Source organism: Petaurus breviceps, unplaced genomic scaffold (assembly GCF_028583685.1).
Source record: "Petaurus breviceps papuanus isolate PSGF00001 unplaced genomic scaffold, PetGlider_PUasm1.0 90686, whole genome shotgun sequence".
NCBI classification, from domain to species: Eukaryota; Metazoa; Chordata; class Mammalia; order Diprotodontia; family Petauridae; genus Petaurus; species Petaurus breviceps.
In genome coordinates, this window is record NW_027187309.1 from 4,386,730 (window position 1) to 4,407,897 (window position 21,168).

Genomic DNA, 21,168 nt, shown 5'->3' on the forward strand with positions numbered 1-21,168 from the left:
TTTGACCCTGTCCCTTTTCAAAAGTATGTGCTTCTAACTATCCTTCCCCCCAGCCAGCTCTCCCCTCCATCATCCCCCCTCTGATCCCCTTCCCCCCTACTCTCCTGTAGGGCAAGATACCCAATTTAGTGTGTATGTCATTCCCTCCTTAAGCCAAATTCAATGAGAGTAAGGTTGATCCATTCCCTTTTGCCTTCCTGTTCTTCCCCTCCATTGTAGCAGTTATCCCTTGCCTCTTCTATGTGAGATATTTACACAATTTTGTCCCTCCCCATCTCCTCTCATCATATTCCTCTCATACCTCTCAATTTTACCTTTTAAATATCATCCCTTCCTGTTCAATTCATGCTATGCTCTCTCTATGTATAGCTGTTTGTGTTTTCATTTTTTTTTTTGGATAATTGGCAGGATAATTGGGGTTAAGTGACTTGCCCAAGGTCACATGGCTAGTAAGTGTTAAGTGTCTAAGGCTGGATTTGAACTCAGGTCCTCCTGACTCCAGGGCCAGTGCTCTATTCACTGTGCCACCTAGCCACCCCCATGTGTTTTCATTTTTGAATATGGATTCTGTTAATCTAGTCTCTATGCCTTACTTCCCAGCTCTATTCAATTCAAATCTTTCCATCAATTAAATGCTATTTCACATGCTATTTTCTCCATGCAACAATATGTAATTCCTCTTATTTTAAATTATGCCTTCATTGGTTTTAATAATCCTTGGTATTTCTCTTATTGAATTTTATTATATCATTTAGCATAGTAGTTTCTGAACATTTATTATAGTCCATATCAGGGAGTAAGCTCCATGAAGGCAGAAGACATATTTTCTTTTCTATTTGTCTCCTAGCACACTTAGCACATGACCTTGCATGCATGTAGTAAATATTAAATAAATATTTATTGAATGAAAGAATCAGTGTTCAATAAATTCTAAAATTTATTATCCCCCCAGAAAGTATCTATAAGTAATTCCCAATGGAAAAGAATTTGAATACAGTGTGCAATGAACATGTTTCCTTGCAAGCAGAAATTAATTTGTAGATATGTTGGAGGTACCAATATTTTGGAATGCAACAACATTTTCTTTAATCTTATGTTTGAAATAAATATATCTTAATACTTATTCTATGTGGGATAATTACATAATCAATTTTCATTTGGCAGTTTTGAATTAATAATTGAGTTTGTTATATTCTTGGTCTTGCTTGAAGAACCGTAATTTGGTGAATCTTATTATTTTCAGGTTCACTTCTGTATATATGTGTGTGTATGTGTTTCTCTTTCTCTCTGTGCTTCTCACTGTCTATGATTCTTAATTGCTTTTTTTTCCTAGATGTCTTGCTGTTTGTACCTCTCTGTCGCTGTTTTTCTTTCTGTCTCTGTTTTTCTTTCTGTCTCTATCTCTAACTTTCTCTTCCCTCTTCTTCCTTCTCTCCCTCTCTCCAACAGATCTATGATTTTACAACCTGTTTCCTCTTGGGAAAATTAATTTGACCTCTCTTTGCATCAGTTTCCACATCTGTAAAATAAGGGAGCTAAACTAAATTGCCTCCAAAGTTTCTTTCAGGTCTAAATCTACAGTGATAGTATGTTATGTGCCTGTGGCATTTTGTAAGCTTTAAAACAAGTCACATTTGTTACTTCTCATTTTTAAATGGTCAGTATTGTTATTCATTTTTTTTATTTTTTGCTGATAAGGATTTTATAAAGTGACTTGCTGTGAAACCCATGGCACAGCTTGATTATCAGAGAAAACCAGTTTCAGTAATGGGAGGGACTTCAGATATCCTCCTATCCAATGCAAATCTGAACACGAGTTCCACCTATAGCACACCTGTCAAATGTTTCTCCAGTCAATATCTGAATACCTCTAGTCAGGAAGGACCCCATTACCTCCTGTAGGAACCCAATCCACTCTTGAATAATGCTAATTATTATGTTTTCCTTGAATCAATCATAAATTTATCTTTGGAACTTCCATTCATTGTTTCTAATTTCTCCTTCAAGGGCCAAATGGAAGAAGTTTGTTCCCTTTTCCAATTGACAACCTTTCAGATACTTGAAGTCAGCTGTCATGTCCCTCCATGCCCCAAAGACTTTTTCTTGTTTTTCCAGAGTAAAACCCTTAGTTCTTTGATAAGCCTGAAGCACATCACCATGCTGGTTGCCCTCCTCTCATTCTGCATCTTTTCAATGTTCCTACTAGAATTTTGCATTCACAATTGATCTCAGTATTTCAGATGCGGCAAGTAAGAACAAGGTAGAGTCTTTCACCTCCCTAGTTTTCAATACTATTTCTCCTCTATCATAGCCTAGGATTAAAAAGTTTCAGATCATTATTATCAGTTGTGTTTAACTCAATGCTACATCTCAGAAACATCCACCTCTTCCCTTACAGAAGCAAACTGAATGATAGCTTTCTCGAAGAAACTGACTTCATTAATTTTTAGACACTAGCTACTTGATCACAAATGCTTCAAATTCATTGCTTCAGCATGGGGTTGAGGAAGTGAGTTGTTCTGGACTTTAAACAATTAGACAGCATAATGTAGACCACACAGTGTGAATGCACAATACTTTTGCAAGTTTGAAAGTTATGGAAGGGTAGTTTTCCTTATTCTGCCCCAAACTCTTAGAATGATTTTAATTAAGAATCTTCAGTAGGATATCCATCACACTGAATAATTAATTGTATGCTTTTCCTTTTCCCCACATAAAATACTATCATTATAGATTTAGAACTGAAAGAAACTTTGGACGTAATTTAGTCTAACTCCCTTATTTTACAGATGTGGAAACTGATGCAAAGAGAGGTCAAATTAATTTGCCCAAGAGTAAACAGGTTGAAAGTAAAATCATAGATCTGTTGGAGAGAGGGAGAGAAGGAAGAAGAGGGGAAGAGAAAGTTAGATTATTTTAAATACTGAACTTTGCAATTAATAAGTTAGAAAGAAAAAAAGAAGGAAGACATAAATACAGGGAAAAGGCTAACCATTAAAGAAAGGAAGAAGGAAGGAAGGAAGAAATAAAGAAAGGAAGGAAGGGAGTAAGGGAGGGAGGAAGAAAGTAATTTCAAGCAAGGCCATGCCAAGATAGAATAGCCTTCTCAAACCATCAGAAAAATTTAATGGCTGTCCTAGATATTCAGATGAACTAAAGACCCCAAGGGTACATTGTAAATGTCAGTTGGTTCTGAACCTGGCAGTAGCTGACAGTCTTTTTAAGAAGTAGGGAAATCTTTTTTGCTGATCATGCATTCATTTCTCTATATAAATTGTGTGTGTGTGTGCGCGCGCATTGTGTGTGCTGTTTTTTGTCTGCTTGTTGTTCTTCTGGGGTCCTTCTACTACCTCCCCTGGTACAAAGTGTAATATTATTTTAGAAATAAATGGCATAGTCTTCATCAAACAGACATACACATGGAGATACTATGGCTTTTTCTCTTCCTAAATGATTGTGACTAATTGTATGCTGCCTGCCAGGCAATCTCCTGACCTATGCTGGAATGTGTTGGGTGCACTGACTACTCTTTCTGACCTGAGGCTGAAAATAAAACTGGCTTTCTGCCTCTATTTCCTTGTAAATGCCATCAAATGGCAGAAGAAATGAATTTTTCTGCCCAGTTTGCTATTTCACTGAATTTTTCCTCTGGGGATGCTCAACCAGTGTTACTCCTGGCAGCAGTATGAGAAACACACATATGAATAACTATATATGTCTGAGGGGGAAGATATAAGGGCACCTCTTTCTTTATTTATTCTTTTTTTCCTTGTTTTTTTATCAAACAAAGTTGAGATCCAGTCTCTCCCTGTCTAAGTCACTTTCAGACAGTCACCAATCTGTAGCCAATTCTCTAATGTGTGCCATGACAATTACTTTACTTTCCACTTTGGATTCAGTAAGAATATATTAACTTATATCTAAAGTAAAAAGAGAAAGTGGGGTTGGTGTACCTTGAATCTTTCTCCTTCCTTCCTTCCTTGGGGAATCTCAAGGTTTTAATAGGTTTCACTTGCACTGCTCCTTATGCATAGGTCAACTTCCCTTAGCACATGCCAATTTAATAAGATGTCACGCTGATGTATTCTAAGAAGTATGAGATTATTGATTTACATATCTGCTTTCTTCCTATGCATATGGAAATTCATCTCTGGGGTGCAATTTTACCTGAAGCCCACAGATTCCATGGATTACCTGAGAACAAAGATAGCATCCCTACATAGTATAATACTATCCATTTGTTGGTCGTTAAGTCAGTTCTAAGATACTGATATCCCATATATAATATAAAAATGGACACTAAAAAACTTTATTCTTAGATTGTGAAACAGCAACAATTTGCATTGTTAAAGTACTTCTGAGAAAATATCTATATTTGGCTCTTCTATAGAGTTCTGATAATTTCTTGGAGTTACACAGTTTAGATTCAGCAGAATATGGAGGATATGAGTTATGATATGGCATTGAGAAAAGCTAGCTTGATCTGGGGCTATGATTTCTAAGACAAGGGAAGTGATCTTTCTGCTGTAAACTGTCCTGATCAGGCAATATGTGGAGTATTTTTTTTTCAATTATGAGTATAACATTTTATGAAGGATATTGAGAATATAGACAGTGTACAGAGGAGGGCAACAGGATGATGAAAGGTCATTAGTCTATGGTGATTGTTTAAAGGAATTTGGTTTGTTTAGCCTGGAGAAGAGAAAGCTGAGGGAAAATCAAAAATGCCTTCAAGTATTTCAAAGACTTGTCACATGGAGGAATTTTCCTAGTTTTGTATGCCTCATGGAAAGAATTAGAAACAAGACCCAAATCGAAACTTGATATAAGGAAAACACATCCTAACAACTGCAGCTGTTCAAAATTGCTTCCTCAGAATAGAAATGAGACCTCCTCCTTCTACCTCATAATAGAGATACCATAGTTAAATTAATATCTACTTTGCTCGGTACAAATTTGTGAAAGTGATTGTAGGACAATAATTGTTTCCTTTAACTGAGTATGCCAGTAAATATTTAACAACTGGCACTCTGATATATGTATGACATACTTTTTACATTGCATATGTATTGCTAACATTTTTCCATAACATTATTAAAAATAATCAACAAAATAATAAATCAAGTTCTGATTTTTAATCTTTGCTGATTTCTTTTCTTTTTTCCTTTTCTTATTTCTGAAGTATAAATGCTTACAAGAATTAAAAATTTAACAATCAGCTCTCAGTATAAGCTTGTTCCAGCATACCATGGTAGATATATAGATGAGAGAGATTTTTATATAAATAGGTATCTATATAGAGATACAGATTTTTCTTAAGGTATGTGTGTATGTGTACACCACTGCTAGTGTATATATATATGCAGGTATAGATTATGTATATCTACATAGTTCTATATCTTCTTATGTACATATTAGATATATGATTTATAAAGATTTATATGATCTATATTATTTATAGATCTATCTGCAGAGGTGTACATACAGGCACATACATATACAAACAAATATCTTAAGAAAAATAAAAAGCCCAAAGACCTTTGGTTATTTTATAAAATCTTCTAATATTAGCTTTATATGACAAGGAAGAGACTAGATAAAAGTTTTCAACATTCATCAAAATCTATACATTAATCTAATGAAGCAAATTTTTTAACTAGAAGTTATTTTTCTCATACAAAAATGTAGCACTACACTATTCCCTATAGTATAAGTGTCTGGAACACTTGAAAAGGCATTTAGTGTCCAAGTTTATGGAATGCCTCTGGAGATCAAATTAGCTACATGAAATCATTGGAGTAGACTGGAAATTTTTGTCCCAATGATTCTTTGTCTAAAGGCAGCATACACTAAGACTTGATATATAGGATCTGTAATTGTTTACTCTAATAAATCAAATGATATAAATTACAGAAATGTGCTTTGGATTCTATAGCTTCAACCTAGTTCTCTGCTTTCTTTGAGCTATGGAGATTTTTTATATGTTTTGTACATTAGATTCATACCCAGGAAATTACTTATGCAGTGAATATTTGTTAGTTATAATTCTCCTGACTTTCATTATAATTTTAGAGGTGAAAATTCAAATTTAAAAATTGTGGTCACATCATAAAATAAATCACAATTAAGGACCTTAAGATTCATAATAAGGAAATTTTTGCCCTTATCAATATTCAGTCTGTGTTCATTCATTTTTACCAAACGATTACTTTCAAGAAGCCAAAGAAGCTACAAAGTCACTTGACTTTTAGCAGTCTTTTACAGATACATACAATTAACTCTTAATTTTCCATTTTATTTAAGATTATAGAGATATACATTTGAAAGCTCTCTCAGAAGCCATTTAGTCTAACCTATACCTGAAAAGAATCACTAGTACAGCATATCCAGCAAGTGGCCATATTTTTCAATATAAACATTTAAACAGAATATGAACAGTAACCAAAATCTATATGTAATTTTAAAATATGAATTAGGGTAAAGTTACTTCAAAAAAATGTGCTTTATATATCCTGATGCTAGGTTAGCTTGTAGAAACAAAAATATTCTCTTATAGGTTACTTCCACAATAAACATTTGAAGGACCGAGTGAAATTTCTACTAGATCAAAGCCACTTATATCAGACCCTAAACTATATTTTTTATAAGATAAACCTAACTTTCTTCTATATATTTAGAAGAGTACTTAAACATGAAAGGCGCAATGTAAGCTGTACTTAAACTTCACATTCTAGCAGTATTTATTCTTATTCTGAGCTATGTCCTAGTCAGTTTATAGAGTCAAAATATTTTTTTTAAGCATAAAAGACCTTAGATGTTATATAATCCAACTCTATGCATATAAAAGGCAGGAAACTTTGAAAGGGAAAGAGACCCCCTCAAGGTCAAATAGTGTAACTAGTGCTTCATATCAGGTATCTTGATTTCTCATTCTGTATTCTTTAGCTAAGAACTTTTGAGGGAAGAAGAGGGACCAGAATTGTGATTTCATTATTCTAAATAATTGTTAATGTAGGAACTTCTTCACCGATGTAGATTAATAATATCGCTCTATATTAGAGAGTTCAAGACTTGCCCATTGTCCTCTGGATACTATGTGTCATAAGAAAAATTTGAACCTAAGTCATCATGATTCCAAGGCCACCTCCCTATCCATTAGGCCATGATGACTCTTATAGGTAAGAACAGATAAGTAATAAACAGAAAGTAGCCAATACCATCCAAGTATTCTGTGACTATTAGCTACTTCCTACACAACAAGAATCCAGAAAACAGTGATGCAGATATGCTTTTCAGTGAGTAAATGAAGCCTCTCCAGTGCTAATGAGAGCAAACATACTGTGACAAAATGATTAATACATTAAGTTTTCAGTTCAATTGAACAAGCATTTATGGAGAGTCTACTAGATTTTGTTAATTGTATTAGGCCCTGGGAATTCACATACAAATATTTCACAGCTCTACCTTCAATAGAATTAAATTTTGTCTGAGTAAAACAAGGAAGTATATATATAAAAAAAAAAACATACAGAGGAAATCCAGTCCTTTGAGAGTAGTGGCCCTGATAAAAGGGGGTATTAGACAAGACCTCCTGTAGAAGCTGATGCATGAGCTATAAGTAGGGGGGAAAAGTGTGGATAGTATGAATTAGGGGTGAGGACAGTGAGAATTTAAGTCATGGGGGACAGTATGTACAAAAATCCAGATATGGCATGTTATATATGGATGACAACAAATTGCACTTTTGGATGGAATATGAACTTTGTAGTGGATCAGGGTCATACAAAGAGAGTGCATAGCAGTATGAGATCAGTTTAGAAAGACAAGTTGGAATAAGATTATTACTGCCAAATACAGAAGTTGCTATGTATCCCAGAAGTAAAAGGCAGTCATTGAAGCTTTTTGAACACACAAGTAACTGATTTCTGTCAGTAATATGGAAGATAAATTGAAATGGGGAAAACTTGAGGAAAAAAGGGAGTTAATTGGGAAATTCTGGAAGAATTCATTATAAATGAGAGTTATAAGATAAAATGTTGGAATGTAAATAGAGAGAAAGGGGAAAAGAAATGTGAGATGTAGTCATAGAATCAAAAGGAAGTGGCAAATGATTAAATATAGGGAGAGTGAGAATAAAGAGATGATGGTGATTCCTTGGTTACAAATCTGATTAAAATGAACGTAGTGCCCTCAGCAGAAATAGAGAAGTTAAAAAGAGCCAAAGATTCTGGTGAGAAAGATAGTATTTTCTGTTTGGTGCATGTTGAGTATAAGATATTTTGGGAAAATCCAGTTGAAACTATCCAATGGGCAGTTGGTGATTCAGTACTCAAGCTCAGAAGAGAAACTGGAGTTGGATTTACAGATATCAGCTGGCATTTATATAATGTATTGAAGTTAACAAAGAATTCTAGACTTGCATTTCATTTGATTCTCATAATGACCCTCTGAGTTAGGTACTATTTTTATCTTCCTTATATTAATGAAGAAACTGAAGCTTGGAGAAGTGAAGTGACTTGCCCAGGACCACACATCTAGTAAGTATCTAAGTTAGGATTCAAATTCAGGTTTTCCTGACTCCAAGTACAATACTCTACCAGCACATTAATTCCTCCATCTAGCTGCCTCATATGGCACTAAAGACATCTTCATAAAAATGAGAGTTCAGTCTTTACAAGTTGATGACTTCATGTATGAGGCAGGTATTATTGTTTGTTCATTGTATTGATGAGAAAACTGAAGCCAAGAGAAGTTAAATGAATTGCACCAGGTCGTACATCTAGTGGATGTCTGATTCAAGATTGATGTGTTCTTGGTCTGTTGTTTTGTGGATTAATCAGATGTACATTTTTTTCTAAGCCCTTGATATGTTCTTATCCTTAAGAAATGATTCCTCAATTCCCTTCTGAAATTGTTGCTTGTAGAAGCAACTTTTTAGTGTACTCTTATATGTGGCCATTTCCACCCATTTTCATTCTCTTCTGTGAAAATTTTACTACCTCTATTAGCATATCTGAGAATGTCACAATCGATTCCAAATGTGGTGGCTCAGTTGTCCTTAATAATATAGTTTCTTATGAAAATCCTTTCCTGTCTTTTCTTTCATTTCTTTCTAGTCTTTCTGCACATATAAAATGAGCAAATATACTTTTCCCCACAAGGAGACAGATACTAGTAGGGAATCAATAATAGGCTAGGATTTCAGAGAGTATTTAGTCCAACTCCCTCATCTAATTTACTGACAAGACTAAGCATCAAAAAAGTTAAATGATTATTCCAAGGTAATAGAGAAAGTAACAGCACCAGAATTTGAAAACAAATCCTTAGAATCCAAATTCAGTATTATTTCTACTATACCATGTGTAGCAATAAGTATAAAATGAGCAACTTTTCTAACAAAATATTTATATTCTTCCAGATTTGCTATTGTCCTGCCTTTCACCACAATGAGGAGCTCTGGTCTCCTTAAGCCACATTGGCAACTAAAGGGTTTTGATCACATATTCAGTATTGTAGGTCATCTATGTGGCACAGAGAATAGAGCACTTGGCCTGGAGTCACGAAAACCTGAGTTCAAATCTAACTTCAGCCATTTAATAGCCATGCAACCCTGGGAAAGTCATCTTAACTCTGTTTGTCTTAATTTTCTCATCTGTAAAATGAAATGGAGAAAAAATGGCAAATAACTCTTAACATCTTTTCCAAGAAAACCCCAAATGAACAGTTGGACATGACTAATATGAGTATACAACAATAGCTTAGTATTGCACTATAAAATTCAAGTAGATCCTCTAATTCTTAGCATATTTGGTAATATCTGACCTCAAGAAATTTGGAATTCTTAAAAATTTAGCTACCTGAATCCCCTACTTTAGTATTCCTTTACTTTCACTGTCTCTGTTTCAAAGCTTCTTCCTCTCTGCCTGCTATATTTAATTATCAAGTATTTAATTCAATGCTTAAACTCAAACCTTAATCATCAAACTTATCTCTATTTCAGAGAGCCCAAGTAATGGAGGGAAAATGACATCTAACCCATCCCAATTCCACCATCTTTCCTTCTTCCAAACCAAAGAGAATTAGATTAATATGATATGTTCTTACCCTCAAGTCTCTAAACAAAGGGTTCACTCACACTGAATTCTTCCAAAAATCTGAACCTCTTTTGAATGTATAGCCAGGAAAACTAATGACTCAGTAGATTAAAGAAGGGAGCAGGCCTGTCCACTCAACTTTTTTTTTCTGACTACAAATAGTTTAGTACTCTTTGGAGCTGGTTATATTTCTCACCTCAATCTCCTTAAGCCATATTGGCAACTAAGGCATATGTCCTGTTTAGACATGCCTGAGGCAGCGTTTAGGGTGTGTGTGTGGGGAAGGTATATGTGTGTGGGTGTATATATGTGTATATATGTTTTCCTTATCTGAGATGAACATGTTTCTATCTCAAAGTGAACATATCCAGAATTGGAGTAAATCTTATAATTTTTTGATATGGCAAATCCTGCCTCCAATCAGATTGGTTCAAACAGCTTCTTGAACAGGCTAGCATCAGGGCAAACTTTTGCATCAGATAGGATTATTTCATTACATAAAATTCAATCATTCAATAAGCATTAAGCACCTATTATGCCCCATTCACATTATTAAGCACTTTGGATGGTGAAAGGAAGCAAAAAACAGTCCCTGCCCTTAAGGAACTCACAATCTAATGAGAATGTCTTAAACCTATCCTTATCAGAAATTATTGAGATGATGCCAAGTTAAGGTCAAAATTTTAAATGTCTTCAGAGTTTTATGTTCTGATGAAGCTTAAGTATTGCACTTTCAGCAGTGTGTAACAGTAATTATAAATTAATAAATGCTCTGGGTTTTTGTCTTTTTTTGTCAAATGCACACCTATGTACTGTTTTTAGTGTTCCCTTTGTGTGTAGAAATACATTATCAGTCATAAGATGTATATACACAAACATATGTGTGCATACATATGTGTATATGTGTGTGTTCAGTTGTTTCAGTTTTATCCAATTCTTTGTGACCCCAATTTTGGGTTTTCTTGGATAAGATACTAGAATGGTTTGCTATTCCTTTCATCAGCTCATTTTTATGGATGAGGAAACTGAGACACAATTTAAGTGGCTTGCCCAGAGTCACACAGTTAGTGTCTGAGGTCAGTTTGAACTTATGAAAATGTTTCTTCCTGAGTCCTGGCCCAGCATTCCTTTCACTGTACCACCTAGCTGTATTTAGATAGATGGATGGATGGATAGATAAATAGATAGAGATGAAGATAGAGATAGCTTTTTATGCATATGTACTTATAGATATAAATTACCTGTTTTTTAACTCATTCCTTTTGGGGGGAAGTTCAAGATGTGAGTCACATGTTAGATAACCCCTATGGGTTACTTCATGAGCTAAAGAGTATAAGACAAAGAAACCTATCTTTTTTTTTTTTTTAAGAGAAGCAGACTCACCTGAGCTGGTCTAAACTAAAAGCACAAGTTCAGAAGGGGGAGTGGATACAATAATGCTAACATAAGTAATGAGCCAAAAATCATTCCTCAAGTTTAGGTTATTTAAAATTATTTGACAATTTCCTCTGTGTACACTGGTATCTCTAAAATGTTTTCTGTTTAAAAAACAAAATGAATAATTTTATAATAATAAAATGGATAAATAAAATAATATTCTCTGTGATACTATATGGTTGCAAATCAAATGCTATGATCTCCTTGGAATACAGACTTATTTGCAGTATTGTTGGGTCAAAGAGTATGTACAATTTTATAGTCTATTGGGCAAAGTTCCAAGTTGTTCTCCATAATGATTGGACAAGTTCACTATTACACCAACATTCCATTATTGCATGTTGTTTTTTCACACCCCATGTAACATTTATCATTTTGCTATTCTGTCCTGTTTCCCAATCTGAGAGATGTGAAGTGGTACCTCAGAGTTATTTTAATTTGCTTTTATCTATTCAATTATTATTTCAAGGATCTTTTCATATGACTATAGATAGATTTGATTCTCCAACCATAAGAATGTCCACACAAAGAAATCTGACATCAATATAACATATCCAAAAATTTCACAGCTAAATTTTTCAACAATGAAATTATATGATCCATTACACACCTAAGAAGAGAAATATACATTAAAAATAACCAGTGCAAGTTTGTGATTCTGAGGATAAGAGGAAAATTAAGGGAAGAATCTGAAAAGATTATTAAGGTAGGAGAATGATGGAATCTGAAAAGACCTACCTAGAAAATTTTTGTTTGTTTTCAATGGATCATTGAATTCTGTCTAACATGTATTCCTCAACTGTCCTGGGCTGATACAAGTAACAAGGGTGTTTAATATATGTAGTTAAAGTTTATCATTTCTACATTGTTCAGTAATTTTGACCCACTGTGGAATGTGGTAGAGTGATGCCTCAGCTATAACGGTTTTTGAAGGGATAACTGTAAGCATTCTCTAACATTATCTGAAATCTTTTTCAAATATTCTAATCTAGTTCTGTCTTTTTTTTTAAAGCAATTGGGGCTAAGTAACTTGCTCAAGGTTACACAGCCAGTTATTTCTGGGTATGGTGCTAAGTATCTGAGCCCGGGATTCGATCCCCAGGTCATCCCGACACTGGGGCCAGTGCACTTACTCGCTGAGCCACCTGGATGCCCCTAGTTTTGTCTTTTTATTGAGATAACCCTATGTTTAACAAGTCATCAAGTGTTTGATGCCTTACATAATTTTGAGGGATTTTAGGCCTCCTCCAACTGGTAACAGCTTAACATTAATTTGACTTTGCTATGAAATGGTGAACACAGTCACTATTTTTCTTTATCTGTCTTCTTATTTCCATCATTAATTGCTTATTTAAGTGGCGAATGTTAGAGCAACAAGTGTATTTATCTTTATTCTTTCTTTTAGATAAGTGCTGATTTTGAACTTTATTCTAATAAATTGATGATCTGAATACACACAAGCAGGAAAGAAAAAAGACTTCCTATACTGGTAACTATTCATTTTCTGCCTATCATAATATAGTCAATTCAATATACTTCTTGTATAATGTACTTTTCAATGCAACTTCCACTATGAAAGAACTTCTTTAAATGTAGTAGGTTGTAATATTTTCTGTTTCTATAGTAACTGTTTATACTTTCTCTGAAATATCTCTATCTGCCTGAAATACCTTATCTGCAAATCTTGTAAGAAGCCTTACTCTACTGGCTTTCCTTATCTCCATATAAGAAAGGGATTCTTCCGACCTGTGTGTGTGTGTGTGTGTGTGTGTGTGTGATTCTAGTGAAGTCAATGGACCACTTTCCACAATGATTTAAAATGCATAAAACATAATATATAAAAATATAAAGGAAACTAATTATTTGAAATTATTATAAGCCTTTATTTGTTGGTAAGAATGGTAATTGGAAAAAAGAATATTCAGTGTGTATCCATGTATGTGGGTGTGTGTTCTGCCATCTTCTCAAAAAACCACATATTATTCTGCATATTTTCATAAGTGCAAATGTTTACCCATCAGAATGATTTAGAGTGCCATTATCATACAGATAACAAACAGATTTATTTAGTACATATATCTAAATATTCCAGAGCTGTCTTTGTCTTGATTGATCATTTCATTGACATTAAGTTTAGATGAAAAGAATTTTATATAGTCCACATAGAATTATTAAATACTTCTCACAGAAAAAAATAAGCAGACTTGAAATGATCATTTGAGCTGGACCCTCTCTTTAGACAGAAATAAGAGAATTAAGAAATTGAATTACAGATTCAAAACTTGCCAAAATCAGACTCCTCTTTTGATATAGAATGCATAGGGTGTTCAGAGAGCAATAGATCCTCTGATGTGAGGGCTTGTTCAGCCCTTTTCAGGGCTGCTTATCGACCTTTGGTATCCACTTCTCACTGAACTCTCACTTGTGGCTCCAAGAAGCTGTAGTATGTGCAATGGCCACACCCTGGTAAAAACCATCTGGACAAATGGGCTAAACTAGATTGAGGGTAACTCACAGACACCAAACCCATTGGTGAGTTAGGAGAATGTCTACCTCAAACATTTGAAGACTTCCCTGGGCAGAATGGGTAGATGAGAACAATTTGTTCCAACTGTCATAAAGACAGCTGAAGCAGGTACTGTAGAGTGCTTACAGCTTGGTCAAATATCAAAGACACCAAAATCATCCAGGCCATCACCCATCTTCTTGACATTTGTTTTGCCACTGGATTTCTGTGACTCAGAAAGAGGGTAAGACTGATGAATTTGTGCAACTCTGCCTCACTTAAATCCAATTCATGTGCAAGACATCACCATTACTCACTGTACCCTCATCCCAACATTGTCATGTCATTGATCCTCTTTGAAAATGAGGAATGAGCAACAAAATTCTTATATAGGACTTGATATCAGAGGAGTCCTTACTGAAAGGCCTATTTCCCTGTTTCATCTACTTTTTGTGAAGGAACAGTTATTTCCTAATAGCATAGAGATTTTGGAATGATCCTATCATGCAAAGGTTCTTAACATTTTTTTTGTCAGGGACCATTTTGGAAGTCCATCTAAATCTTTGCTTTTCTTCTCAAATTAATGATGCTAAGCATGTAAAATAAAATTTGTAGTATTACAAAAGAAACAAATTATATTGAAATAGTTATTTTTTTAAGTTTATAAACCCTAGGTTAAGAACCCCTCTGTTAGAGGACTCAATTCTGAGCTCATGATAGATACTCATTGAAAACTTGATTGAATGACACATTTTTTTAATTATGCAAAATAAAAGATCCTGACAAAGTTGCATCATTTTAGAAATTGTTTAAAAATTCTACTTACTGGTTAGAACATCTTGCCTTGATGTTGTGAGACACAACTAATAGCATATGTAATCTATATCTTATATGGCATAATGTTCATAAATTTCTTGGTATAGTACCTCACACATAAGTGAAATGTGAGTATAAATACACATACATATGTATACATAATTGTTTCTGTTGCTATCATTATTGTCAGATTAATATTGAGATAATTAAATTATAGGTCCAGATAAAAATTTTCAAAAAATAATATAATTCTCAGAATTTTGGAGGAACATGGTTTAATCTTGTCTCATTGTGATATGGCTTACTTTATCCATTTGACTGAGACTTCAGTGATTATTTAGTCAACATTTAGGTTTGGAATCCCCTACAAATTTTTATTTTTATTCCTCACTGTTGTTTAGAGATGATCTTAGGTTCTCTAAGTTTATTTTAACAGAGCATATCCTCTTGCAGTTCTGTCACACTGAGAAGATTTTAAATATATTTTAAATATTTTTTTAATCTGATTTTGTTCTTCTTGCTTATCTATAATTGATTTATTTGTGAACTATTCAAGTTTTGGGGGATTCCATTTCTTGCATAATCCTTTCTTTTTTGTCTTGTAAGTTATTTTTTTCTCCTTCCAATTCTTTCACCAAAGCTTTCATTTTATTATTCTAAAAATATGTGTTGCTTTTTAAAAAATATTCTTATAGTTTCTGTTGGAAATTCATCTTTTTTTCTTTTGAGTCTCTGGTAGCAATTTTCAGGTTTTTTTCTTTATTAGTATTTTTTCCCATAATATATGAGAGAGAGAATTTTTAGCATTCCATTTTTAGAAAATTTTGAGTTCCAAATTTTTCTCCCTCCCTCTCTACCCTCTCTTCTTCCTAAAATAGTAACCAATTTGATATAGTTAATATAAGTGCAATGATGTAAAACTATATTTCCATATTAGTCCTAGTTGTGAAAGAAAAAACATACCAAAAGAAAAAAAAAAATCAAGTCAAAATAGCATGTACTGATCAGGATTCATAATCCATCAGTTCTTTCTCTGGATATGGATGACATTTTTCATCATGAGTCATTTGTAATTGTCTTAGATCATTGCATTGCTGAGAAAAGCTAAGTCATTCATAGCTGATCATCAATTAGTGTTGTCACTACCTATGATGTTCTCCTGGTTCTGCTCATTTCACTTTGCACCAGTTCATATAAATCTTCACAGGTTTTTCTGAAATCTACCTCCTCATCTTTTCTTATTGCACAATAGTGTTCCATTACATTCGTATGCCACAATTTGTTCAGCCACTCCTCAATTGATGGACGTTCCCTCAATTTCTATTTTTTCCACCACAAAAAGAGTTGCTATAAATATTTTTGTACATATAGGCCCTTTAACATTTTTTTTTGTAACTATCTCTTTGGCATACAGACCTATTAGTGGTATTGTTGGATCAAAGGGTTTGCACAATTTGGTAGTTGGTCATGGTCATAGATCCAAATTGCTCTACAGAACAGTTGAATTAGTTCACAATTCCATCAACAATGCATTAGTGTCCCACTTTTCCCATATCATTTCCAACATGTATCATTTTCCTTTTCCAACATATTGACCAATATGGGAGGAGAGATAGTACTTCAGAGTTGTTTTAATTTGTATTTCCCTAATCCAAAGTGATTTAGAGTATTTCTTAAGATGATTATAGATAGCTTTGAATTCTTCATCTGAAAACTACCTGTATATATCATTTCACCATTTATCAATTGGCAAATAGCCTGTATTCTTATACATTTAACTCATTTCTCAATATATTTGAGAAAGACATTTCCTATAAAGATTGATTCCCAGCTTTCTGCTTTTCTTCTAATCTTGGCTGCATTTGTTTTGTTTGTGGAAATGCTTTTTAATATAATATAATCAGAATTATCTGTTTTACATTTTTAAAGCTTTCTATCTCTTGTTTGATCATAAATTCTTCCCTTCTCCATAGATCTGAGGTTAGACTATTCCTTACTCTTCTAATTTGCTTGTGGTATCACCCTTTATCTCTAAATCATATGCCATTTTTACCTTATCTTAGTTACAGTGTAAGATGTTGGTATATACTATATTCTGCCATATTTTTTTTCAATTTTTCCAACAGTTTTTTTTATAGTTACTTCTTATCACAGGGGCTGGGGTCTTTGAGTTTATCAAACATTAGGTTACTATGGTAATTTATGACAATGTCTTGGGTACCTGATCTATTCCACTGATCCACCACTTTATTTCTTAGCCAGTACCAAAATAGTTTTGATGATTACTACTTTCTAATATAGTTTGAGATCTGATATAACTGTCACCTTCCTTTTAATTTTTTTCATTATTTCCCTTGATATTCTTGACCTTTTATTTTTCCCAGATGAGTTATGTTGCTATTTTATCTAGCTCTGTCAGTAAATTTATGGTAGTTTGGCATGGCACTGAAGTAAATTAGTAAATAAGTAAACTAATTTAAGCAGAATTGTCATTTTTATTACATTTGCTCACCTAATCATGAGAAATTGCTGTTTTTTCCTATTATCTAAATCTGATTCCTCAATTTATTCTTCTCTTATTTTTATAGCTAACATTTCTAGTAAAATATCTAAAAATAGTGGTAATAATGCTCATCCTTCCTTAAGCCTGATCTTATTTAGAAGGATTCTAACTTATCCCCATTACAGATAATGCTTATTGATGCTTTTAAATAGATACTGTTTGTCATTTTGAGAAAAGCTCCATTTATTCCTATTCTCTCCAGTTTTCTTTTTATATGGATGGATGCTGTATTTTGTCAAAAGCTTTTTAAGTATCTGTTGAGATAATTACATAATTTCTGTGCATTTTGTTCTTGATGTGGTCAATTATGCTGATAGTTTTCTTAATATTAAACCAATCCTACCTTCCTGGTATAAATTCCCCTGGTCATAATGTATGATCCTTGTCAAATATTACTGTAATTGCCTTATTGGTATTTTATTTGAAAATTGTGCATTGGCATTCATTAGGGAAATTTCTCTGTAATTTTATTTGTCGGTTTTAGCTCTTTCTCGTTTAGGTATCAGCACGATATTTGTGTCTCAAAAGAAATTTGGTGGGAAAACTTCTATGCCAATTTTCATAAATAGTTTACAAAGTATTGTAATTAATTGATCATAAATAGTTTATATAGTATTATAATTAATTGGTCTTTTAATGTTGGTAGAGTTCATTTGAGGACCCATCTGACCCTGAGGGATTTTTCTTAAGGAATTCTTTGATGACTTGTCTAATTTCTTGTTATTAAATGGGGTTATTTAGGCATTCTATGTCTTCTTCTGTTAATCTGGGTTTCTATATTTTATAAACATTCATCAATTTTGCTCATTTTGACAGATTTTTGGGATACAGTTGGACAAAATATTTCCTAATGATTGCTTTAATTTCCTCTTCATTGATGGTGAATTCACCACTTTCATTTTTTAAACTGGATATTTGATTTTCTTCTTTTTTTAAATCAAATTCACCAATGGTTTATCCATCTTATTGTTTGGTTTTGTTTTTTATAAAATCATCTCCTAGTTTTATTTATTGGCTCAGCAGTTTTCTTACTTTCAATTTTGCTAATATCACCTTTGGTTTTCAGGATTTCCAATTTGATGCTCAATTAGTGATTTTTAATTAGTTTTTTTTTCTAGTTTTTTTTTTCAGATGCGTGCCCAATTCATTTATCTACTCTTTCTCTATTTTCTTGATATTTGAATTTAGAGAAATAAAATTTCCTCTAAGTATTGCTTTGGTTGCAACCTGTAAATTTTTGTATGTTGTCTCATTGATATCATTCTTCTTAATGAAATCACTGATTATTTCTATGATTTTTTTTCTTTGATCAATTTATTCTTTTGGATTAGATTATTTAGTTTCCACATTTTTTTTAAATTTATTTCTCTACTGCCTGTGTTGAATGTAATTTTTACTGCATCATGACCTCAAAAAGATGTATTTAATATTTGTGCTGTACTACATTTGATTTTGAGGTTTTTATGTACTAATAATAAATTATTGTGTGGTTGCCAGGTACTACCAATAAAAAGGTATATTTTATCTTTACATTCAATTTTCTCCAAGGGTCTGTCATTTCTCTAAGGGTCTGTCACTCTTCTAAATTTCTAGTTACCACCTTAGTTTCTTTGATTTTTTTATGGGATTTTTCAAGTCCTAAGTGTGGACAGTTTAGGTCTTAAAGTAGTCAACTTCTCTTGTAAGAATTTGGATCCTAAACCACTTGATGCAAAATGTTTAGTATTGATTTTACTTCATTGCTTATGGTACATTTGAGCAAAATGCAGTTTCCTTCCTTATCTCTTTTAATTAAATCTATTTTTGCTTTCGCTTTACCTGAAATTATGATTGCTACACCAGTTTTTTTTTATTTCAGTTGAAATAAAATAGATTCTGCCCCAGACCCTCATCTTCACACTGTGTGCTTCTCTCTACTTCAAGTGTGTTTCTTGTAAACATCATAATGTAAGATTCCAGTTTTTGATACACTCTGCTATCCAATTCCATTTTATGGGAGAGTTCATCCCATTGACATTCACAGTTATGATTATTGTTTATTTCCCTTCATACTGTTTCCTCTTATTTGTCATCTCTGTCCTTTCACCCTTTCTTTCCTCACCACTGTTTGCTTCTGTCCACCACCTCCTCCAATCTACCCTCTCTTCTGTCAGTCTCTCCCTCTTATTTAATTTCTTTTTCTCCCACTTCCTTGTAAGGTAAGATTTCTATATTCAACAAATTGGGTGTCTTATCCCTGTTTCAGCAAATTCCAATGAGAGTATACTTCAAGTGATGCCCACTACCCACTTTTTTCCCCCTCAACTGTGAGAATTCATTTGTAGCTCTTCTTATAAGATAATTTACCCAGTACTACCTCTCCATTTTTTTTCTGGTTCCATTGCAATCCTATTTTTTATTCCTTAATTAATTTTTATTCATACTGTCTATGTATATTCCTCATGACTGTATCATTAGTGAAAAAGTTCTTAAGAATTGCAAGTATCTTTCCATGTAGGAATGTAAACAGTTTAACCCTACTGAATCACTTGTATTTTCCCTTTCTTTTTTACCTTTTTATGCTTCTTTTGAGCCTTGATATAGGAAATCAAAATTTTTGAGGGGTGGAGTCAAGATGACAGAGTAGAAACAGGACTTCCCCAGGGCTCTGGATTCCACCTCCCCCAATTCATGTAAAAGGGTTCCCTGAATAAACTTTGGAGCTATAGAACCCACAAAATGGCAAAGAGAACCTAATCTCCCACTGAGGACAGTCTGGAAGGCCAGCAGGAAGGGGCCAGCACAGCATTCTGGGAGCCAAGTCCAACCCTGTGTGAGCCAGAGGTTTTACCCTCAGGGCTGACTTGAGCAGTTGCTGGTGGGAAGAACTTCAGATCACCAGCAGCTGTGGCAGTTTCCAGAATTATCAACCCATAGATGCTAAGGACAAAGTGAGAGGTCAGTGCAGTGTGGACTTTGGGATCCAGTAGTTTGGGAGTGTTATCCAGCCTTTGCCCCCAAGGAGAGAAACCACTGAGGCTCAGCAGCTATGTAGCCACCACCACATGGCAACTTCAGCTGCAGGCCTGCAGATTGTAGAAGGACCAAGCAACAAGTCTGAAGGGTAATGACTCTTGCTTTCACCTGCTTGGATTTGAATCACTGTCTAGGGTAGAGGTCCTGGGGTGTGTGACTAGCTTGCCAGACCACATGGAGGCTTCAGAGAGGGAACACAACTAATACCTTCAGCAGCTGAGAAAACCCCAGCAACTGGCATGAAACTCCCCTGTCTGGTGGCAGAGTCCTACTGTGGCAAAAAGCCCAAAAGTCAAGTAATTGAGTGGCAAAATGAGCAGGTAAAGGAAGCAAAGCAAACAGAGCAACCCAAATTTACACTCCTATTTTGGGGACAAAGAGGATCAAAGCATGGAACAGGAGGAAGACAATGAAATCAGAACTCCTGCACCAAAAGCTTCCAAGAAAAATACAAACTGGTTACAGGCCATAGAGGACCATAAGAAGGATTTTAAAAACCAAATGAGAGAAGTGGAGAAAAAATTGGGAAGAGAAATGAGAACAATGCAAGAAAATTATGAAATGAGAGTAACAACCTGACTGAAGAAAATAACACCTTCAAAAAATGACTAACTCAAATGGCAAAAGAGGCTCAAAAAGACAATGAGGAGAAGAATGCCTTAAAAAGCCAAATTTGCCAGATGGAAAAAGAATCTCAAAAGCTCAAGCAAGAGAATTATTCAGAATTAAATTGGAGC